The 8,378-nt window shown below is 46.8% G+C and overlaps 1 long non-coding RNA gene across 2 annotated transcripts; it reads left to right on the forward strand.

Moving 5' to 3' along the window:
• Window positions 1-364: 364 nt before the first annotated feature.
• Window positions 365-8,121, forward strand: LOC135298532 (uncharacterized). 2 transcript variants are annotated; one of them, XR_010360535.1, is made up of 3 exons: window positions 365-502; window positions 4,135-4,840; window positions 8,008-8,121. It is a non-coding gene; the product is annotated as an uncharacterized LOC135298532 (long non-coding RNA). The 2 variants fall into 2 exon arrangements; XR_010360534.1 differs by lacking the exon at window positions 8,008-8,121 and having other exon boundaries at window positions 4,135-4,932.
• The last annotated feature ends 257 nt before the right edge of the window (window positions 8,122-8,378 follow it).

The raw sequence follows: 8,378 nt of genomic DNA on the forward strand, positions 1-8,378 counted from the left end.
ACCCAAAGCGCAGCGATTGGATGTGTGGAAACACTGGAGACAAAAGTCTGGGCAGGTGACTTGGGCAGATTAGTGCTGGGTTTGGCCTGGTGAGGCTCCACAGCTCCAACAAACAGAAAATGTTCACAAAATGTCACAGGCTGGAAAAGTAAATCCGCCTTCTCCACCGAGCCATCAGCAGCGCTGGGCTCTGCCAAGCTCTATTTCGAGGCACAGTCCCTGTGTGCAGTGCCAGTGATGATGGCCAACACCTCCCTCAAGTTTATTTTGATGCCAAGGACTCCGAGACTGCTGTAAACACGCACGGCTTTTCCTCAGGGTGCTCCTGATGTGGGCTGGAGTTCCTGTAGGTACCAGCAGATGTACCTGACCATCCCTCCCGTCCCACAGGCTGATTTCTGGGGAGGATAAAAGCTTTTGGAGACACGGACCTGCTCCGGATTGAACACCTGCTCTTCATGGAACTGACTTCCAGCCAGCTGCATGCAGTGACATCATTCAGGTAATGTTTATGGGATGAGTCTCTCAGCTCCAGCCTCTGGTATCCAAATCCCCTCAGCAGTTGCTCCCTTCTTTTCTTCCCCACATTCCAAAATGTATCCTGCTATCACAGAGATGGAGCATGGACGTCCTTCCCCCTGTAGGAAAGCACTTAGCGGAACACGTGTTCCAGCTCACCTAAAAGGACAAAAAGGGTTCACTTTGTAAGCACAGAGCATGACAGCTCCAAAGGTACCAGTTCAGATACCTGCTTGAACACACACTTTCCTTTCCTTTTACTAATTTAAACCTAATAGAACACTCTGAAAAATTATCCCTCATATCTCATGTAGCCTAAGGGGGGAATCTCTTATCAGAGCATGGCTCGTTTCCCAAGTTAGGAGAGAGGGATTCCTGCCCCATCTTTGTTCCTCAGTATTAACTCACTTGTTGAAAATAGCTCAGCAGGATCAAGGAAAAAAAAAAGCCAAAAAACCAACCAAACCCCAAGGATCCTCAATACAAGTGATGTACTGCACCTTTGGGATTAAAAAGAGGGAAAATAAGTCTGCTCCCTGTGCTGTCTGGACCTGGCAGAACAATGGAGTGTTGTGGGCAAAGGAGGAGTCATGTTGAGGTCAGCAAACAAAATCTGTTGTTGTTTTCTATTTTTTTCCCTTATGCAAGGAATAATTTTCTTTCAATGTGGCATTTATTTGGGATTCAGGGAAGTGAGAATGTGGGGGGAGAATGAGGCGTGTGCCCAACATTCTGAGGAAACACCATTTACCTCTTCTGTAACGTGCTGTGCTTTACAGAGCAGCAATTCCTTCCTGACATTCTTTGGGAACCCAAAGATGCACATCCTATTTAACAGGGATTATTGTGACCAGCCTGGCTAAACCATCTTCCAATATGGCCTGGCAAAACTTGTCCAGGCATGCCCAAAGCAGCTCCCCAGGAATGGCTCTGGGCGGCTATGACACAGGGGTGTTGATTGGGCCCTGTGGCATGTGGATTTCCACACTGAAACAGGATTACAAACCGCGCTGATTAGGGGACACAGAGTAATTAACGCTCCAGACACAGCCATTGTCTGCCCACTCTGGACACCCACGGAGGAAAAACAGGGGTCACTTGGAACAACAGCTCCCTTGAGCCACTTATGCAAAGAGCCTCACGCAATTTACAGCCCCTAATTAATCCAAGTGCCCCTTATAATGCTCCATACCCCATTATTCCGGTATGGAGGACAGCAGCAGCGCTGACACCTGGAGGGCAGCAGTCTCAGAGTGGTGTTTTAATACAAAATACACATATTAGAAAACATCTATCAAGGCTCCACCTGTACACACACTGGGAAACATCTCGCAGATTCTGTTGCTTCAAGAGTAATGGGATTAGTGCCTAGGGGATAAAAGCTATCAAAACCTTGGCGTGGGCTTCCCCTCACCAGGCCTTTTGGGAAGGAACAAGTCTAGGAGACGAAATGATTCGAAAATCTGCCAGAGTTTAAACCTTGTTCCCCAGACAGCAGCCCCTGAGGAAAAGTGGCATTTGATCCCCCAGTAGCCATGGGAGCAATGTTCCCACTGGTCCAGCTCCTGTCTGCCCAGAGGAGTGTAATTCCACACCTCTCACCTGGTGCTCCTGGAAATCGAGTTCAGCATTCATAAATAAATGAATTTATTCAGATTTATCGCTTGCTGCCCCTGAGATCAAAGGAGAGCAAGGCATCCCAATAAGAGATGAAAGGGAAGAGATTCACTGGACAAAGCCAGAGAGGAGCAGTGACAGTACCTCTCCCAGAGACCACACCCTGAGTTCCAAGCAGCTGCTGGAGTAAGGAAGGGAGGGGGCAGAAAAAAGAAACCCAGCACATTTGCTTGGGAAACTCAGAGCACAAATCCCAAAGACAAATCAATGGAAACTTAGTAAGTTTAGGACAGAATCTCTGTTATAATTTAAATAAATCTGTCATGGACTGATAGCACATGCTTTGCTTACTGAAAATAACAGCTGCCTTATTTATATAAGAACCCCTATACCAGCACAGTTGCACCACAGTCCTGGGACAAGACTCCCAAGATGAGTTTCCTAAAAGAGAGAAGCCCAAAAACCTACTGGGAAACAGTTTATTTCTTAGAAAATGTTCTTATTCCCAGTATAAAACTTGTAAAGCATAGCTAAAAACTAAATTGCATGCAGTGCTAAAACCCTGATTCTTGAAGGGAATTCCAAGTCCTCACTGAGAATTTTCACTGACACAAAAGGATTCTGTTCCAGAAATAACACCAGGGACAGGCCCCTGCCTATTATTTCACAGCTCTGAGCGAGCCCATGTGTACCATGCAGGGAACCAGAGAATTCCATGATCCCTGACACCAGCAGAGCAGGAGGAAGAGGCTGCAGAGCGAGCTGGCTCTGTGCTGAACCCGATGCTCTGCCTGTGTTGTCATGGAGGCCTCTCTCCACACACAGAGCTGGAAAGCTCCAGAAAGCGCTCAGGAGCAAACACAGCGCGAGCCCAGCGCTACCTGTTTTTTTAGGATCATCAAATCTCATTGGAGAGGGTTTAGAAATGGCTCTGGCACGACAAGAGGAAGGAGGAGCCTTGCAAAGCCTCGTGTAAAGACAGCACGAAGGAAGGCACTCCTGGTGACTTCACCAGGGCCACGGCCACACCACCTGCAGCTCTGCTGCTCATGGGTTGTAGGCGCCCCGCCTTGTCCAAACTTCACTCTATGGTCACTGAGAAACAGGAAGGAAGCAGCAGGGACTCCTGATCTGTGACACATTTCAGAACTCGTCCAGTCACCGCAATTATTCATGATTGCTGTGAGGGGTGGATGCAGGTACCACCCTTTGCCTTAGTCCTCGCTGGCTCCCACTGCAGCTACTGCCAGAAACCTACCCAGCATCTCCGGGCCTGATTAAAATCCAGCTCCCTGCCTTTTGCAGCTCATCACTCCAGCTGCACGGACCCACTGCTGCAGGCAGCACCTCCACAGCAGCTGGAGGGGCAGCCCCACTCCTGCTCCCACTGAGGAACCTTCCAGAAGCCCAGGGAAGGCCAGCAAACGGCAATAATCTGCCCTCAGTGAGAGTTAAATTGTCTGAAAGGCAGCAGTGTGTTTCAATAGCCTCCTGCTTGCCCAAGCATGACCACAGAACCAGCAGTTGGCTCAGAGGCCTCCTTTAATAACCATTTGTTACTGGAAGGTGCATTTAATTCACGGTATATTTTTGTCACTTACTTTAAGTGGGTTCTTTTATTTAATTGACAGGATAATTTTAGGCAGTGTTGTACTTAAGGCTTTGGAAAGTTTTGTTGGTTTTTCTTTTTTAGAAAGGTGGTTCTGCATAATTTCAGGAGGCGTTTTCAAAAATCACAGGGATTCTGCATAAATGGAATTTAAATTAGTCATTAAAAGTTAAACCAAGGAAAAAAATAAGGGCAGTCACCTTCCTGCCTGTAGAACTAGGCAACTGCTGAGTAAAATTATTTGCTAGGAAGCATTCAGCTACAAGAACTGGATATTGTAAATTTATTTTATGATTTTACACTTATTTTCTAATTTAACATTCCATTTTCCATAAAAGATGAGAAGCCCTTAATTATCTCACAAAATGCTCCTTTCTCTCCTTTCCCAGGCTGTCTTAAATTCTCGTATGTCTCCTGCCAAAACTGAGATCCTGGGACAATGTCTTCTACACTTTGCACAGGGATAATCGTTAATTACGAGATCGCATCAGCCGGTACACAATTCTCTTTATCAGCCAGTACAAACACAGACTATCACAGATGGAAGGGTTTTTCCAGCTGGAAACGTGAAAAATTTCAGTCCGGTGGATCGGTTATCCCTACTGCAATAACAGGCAGCTGGAATTCTGCAAGCCTTGTGGACTCTGCTGCCCTTATCCCTGTGCCAGTAGGGAATATTCCAGCTCCCCCCTTGCTTTCCAAACGAGACAGACTGCTCCGAGAGGGGTGAGCGGAGATGCACAAAGCTCCCCGCCCAGCCCCACAGATGTTTCCCCAGGAACAGCTGCAGGAACATTGCCAGCATAGTTCTGTCTCGGGATACCGCATCCAGGCACGTTTCACTCACACACCCCTGCTCCCTGCCAGAATAAATAATCCAGATCGACTTCCTCAGATGCACCCACAGCAAACGGGATCCTAATCCACACACAGGAGTGCAAATTATCCATTGGGAAAGGCACATCTACAGCCATCACAGCAACACTATTCTTTTTGTAAGGTTGTGAGCTCCTACAGTGCTGATATCAACTCCCCAGGACACAAAACACCCCATTATAAATATTGATCTCTACAGGAAAGCGTAGCCACAGCCAGGTAATTAACACGAACTGCCTTTAAAAAAACAGAAAATCAAGGAATTTTGATGTTTTAGAAGGGAAAAAATGAATAAAACCTGTATTCAAGGACACCACTCTGCCAATACTGAGAAGGTAAAACTGGGAATGCTGCTAAGGAGGAGGCACGTTTGTGCCACTGTTGGTGTTCTTGCATGTTCTGACATGTGCTTCCAATTAATAATCTATTTTCTGGGAAGAATGATGGATTTACTGGTGGCACCCCCAGGGTGAAGGGGACAGTCTGAAGATATTACTGTCACCAAGTTAAATGAAATAGAGCTGGAACAGAACACGTTCCAAAGAGCAAAGCAAACGGCAGAAAATAGCAGCTCTGGTTGAGAAAATTACATTATGGGGCTGTTTATTTAGTAAAACTAAATCAGGTAAAAAGGTTAATTTAGTGTCTGCAGCTCCTCTCTCAGAATTAATCACTGCGTGAGGTGAAAGAGGTGCTTCATCTGCTAAATGTGAGCACGTATTTGACTGTTCTGGATGAAAGCAGAACTGTGTCCTGGTGTTCTGAGGAGCTCCATGCTGGGAACAGATAGGAAGGGAATCTCGCGCAGCTCAAAGAGAAGGGTTTGTTTTCCTAGTAAATAATTTAAATTCCTGCTGGTAGGAAGAGCAGGGTGGGAACAGCTACACAAAGTCCTGAGAGGCCTTTGTGGAGATGTTCCACTCGAGCTGACACTCCTGTCATTCCACTGACGGAGGTTTCTAAGGCCAACAGCCTTCCTCAACAGCTGTGCTGGAAAGCTACATTTAGGCTCCAAGAAATGAAGGAGCCTGCATCTAGTTTCCTTTTTTCCTTTGCCACATTCTTCAGGAATACTGGGGTTTGAGGGGGTTTTAAAATTTTCTTTTAAATTTTTAATTTTTTTTTTTTTTCCCCAAAGGGCAGCTAATTATTGCCTGTAGGAACAAGCACACCTGATGCACTCACAAGGTGGAACAGACTAATAATTTGTATATACTGATTTTCACACTGCTTACTTGGAAAATCAGCATTCCATTGACTGCTTCATTGCACAAAAGAAAGGGCGAAGGTTTTTCAGAAACTGCTAGTGATTTTGTATAGCTCAGTTTTCACAGAGACGAGACAGTTCAGTGCTCAAACCCCATTTCATTCCCCTGGGAGAGTTCCTTCGTGCTGATAATTTTTCCTTGACAAGCACTTACTCCCTGGAAGCTGAGCAAAGCCTTGTCAGGTAATTTCACCATAAACCATGTTTTTAGGGTTCTCCTTGCTTTCTTCTGCTGCTTTCCACAACATTCCACATTTGCAAGCTGCCCCTCTCACAAAGAAAACTGAGTTTAACTTTCTTTTCAGCTTCTGGAAAACTGAGAAATCCGTTTGGTTTGGGTTTTTTTAAGGTTTTGCTTTTTAAATCAACATGAACATTGTCTCCTCTGGGCTGATCAAAGCCTGCTTGCTACCTGAAGGATCACAGGTTAGCAATAAATAGAGATAAGTTACATAATGGCTGGAGTCAGAGCACAAACACGGTGCTCACTCCAGGGATCGCTGGACTTGCTCTGTCACACAGGGAGCTTGGCTGCTGAACCCAAACAGTTCAGCTGTTCTCTTTATTTTTATTTTTTTTTACCAGTTATTTTTAAAAGCCTGCATGTTTGCAGCCCCTCGGGATATTCAAATGCTGTACAAACTATTTTAATGCAGCCTCACAACCTGCCTGGCACAAAGGTGAGATTCCCCTTGCTCTGAGGCTGCCGTGTGATTTGAACTCCCCAAGCTGAGCTTTGAGTGCACCTCAGTTGGGTGGGTATGAAAATTATGAAAATCACCATTAACCTTTGCATCCCTGGTTAAAGATCCTTCCCTGGTTAAAAGTCCTACCCCCTGCCATGGGCAGGGACACCTTCCCCTATTCCAGGCTACTCCAAGCTCTGTCCAACCTGGCTGTGGACGCTGCCAGGGATTCAGGGGCAGCCACAGCTTCCCTGGAGGGCCTCCACACCCTCACAGGGAAGGATTTCCTCTAAAATCCCACCTAACCCTTGTCTTTCTTGTCAGCACGAAGCCCTATTGCCTCTTCCATCTCTCCCTGCAAAAGAGGCCCAAACACACGGAGTTCAGGCTCCATCTCCTTCCCAGCAGTGCTGCCAAATCCCGTGGTCGTGGTCACTGCCACAAACTACCACTGGGATTTGGGAAAACTGCCACAGCTTTACAGACTTCTGAAACACTGACTCTTAGGCAACCCAGAATTAGAATGGAATTGTGAAAGCGAGATAAAATTCCAGCAGGACTTGCCCTTCTCGACACCTTCTAAAAGCCATATTCTGTTTCAAGATAAAAATGAATAAAAATGGAAGGGAGCAGCACATGGCAGGCTTGGATTTGAAGAACAGCTCACCCTGAGCATAGAGGAGCTGCTGCAGCAAAAACAGCCTTTCATTTCAGTCTTATTATGTTACTAGGGAAAGGGTTAAAAAAAGCTTGAGATGGATGATTTTTTTGCAAACTGATTCAGAGTTAATTTGCTGGAAAACGAATAGAAAAAAAAAAATCTATGTTCTCTCTCGATGATTTATGCCACTGTGCTTATTATCTCCAGAGGAAATCCTCCTTTGTGTGCTGTCTGAACAGCCAATAACTACAGATATTGGAAGGAGTTTAAAGAAAACAATTTGCCTTTGCTCTGAACTTCTTGCTTTTATCTCCTCATTTCAACCTCTGGTGGTGCGGCAAGATTCTGACGCTCATCACCGTGCCAGGATTTGCATGCCAAGTATTTATTCTTTTCCTGGTCTTTGCTGTACAGTATTATAACACAGCCCTAATTCCATTAAAACAAAACAAAAAAAAAAAAAAAAAAAAAAAAAAAGGCTTTGGTTACAAAAGGATTTAAACACTCAAAAGCTTGTCCAGTTCTCAGGGAATAAATGGAGCTGAGACAACAGCTCAGCTTCCACAGCACTTCAGGCATCTTGTGCTGTCAGTGGGAATGCCAGAGACAGGTTGGGAACGACACGGAAAAGGGACAGTGCTGCAGGCCTGTGTGCCGGGGAAGGCCTAAGGAAGTAAATGAAGTCCAGGGCAAATCCCTGTTTACATTCTGCAGCGCAGTAAACAAGGCATCACCAGGGTTAACACAGGGACCTCTGTTCCACCACACACAGGCTGCGAGACACGGGATGCGCAAGGAACAGGCGAGACCATGACACTTCCGCCGAGGATCGGCACAACTCGGGGCTTACTGACAGTTAACTCAGAAATAAACACCTTTTGCCGTCGCCTCGCCAGGCTTTTAAACGCCGCTTTACCGCCCGTCCCCGGCCCTGCCCGGAGCCCCCCCCACAGCGCCCTCACGGAGCCGCGCACGCGCGGCAGAGCACACCGCGCCATCCGCCACCGCCGCGCGATGCTTCCGCCAAGGAAAAGAGTCCCCGCCGTCCCGTCCCCCCCCCGCCCCCGCCCCTCACAGCCACCGGGCCGGGGGGAGAACCGGGAGAGGAGAACAGGGAAGGGAGAGCCGCCTCCAGCCGCCGGC

Source organism: Passer domesticus, chromosome 4, assembly GCF_036417665.1.
Source record: "Passer domesticus isolate bPasDom1 chromosome 4, bPasDom1.hap1, whole genome shotgun sequence".
NCBI lineage: Eukaryota > Metazoa > Chordata > Aves > Passeriformes > Passeridae > Passer > Passer domesticus.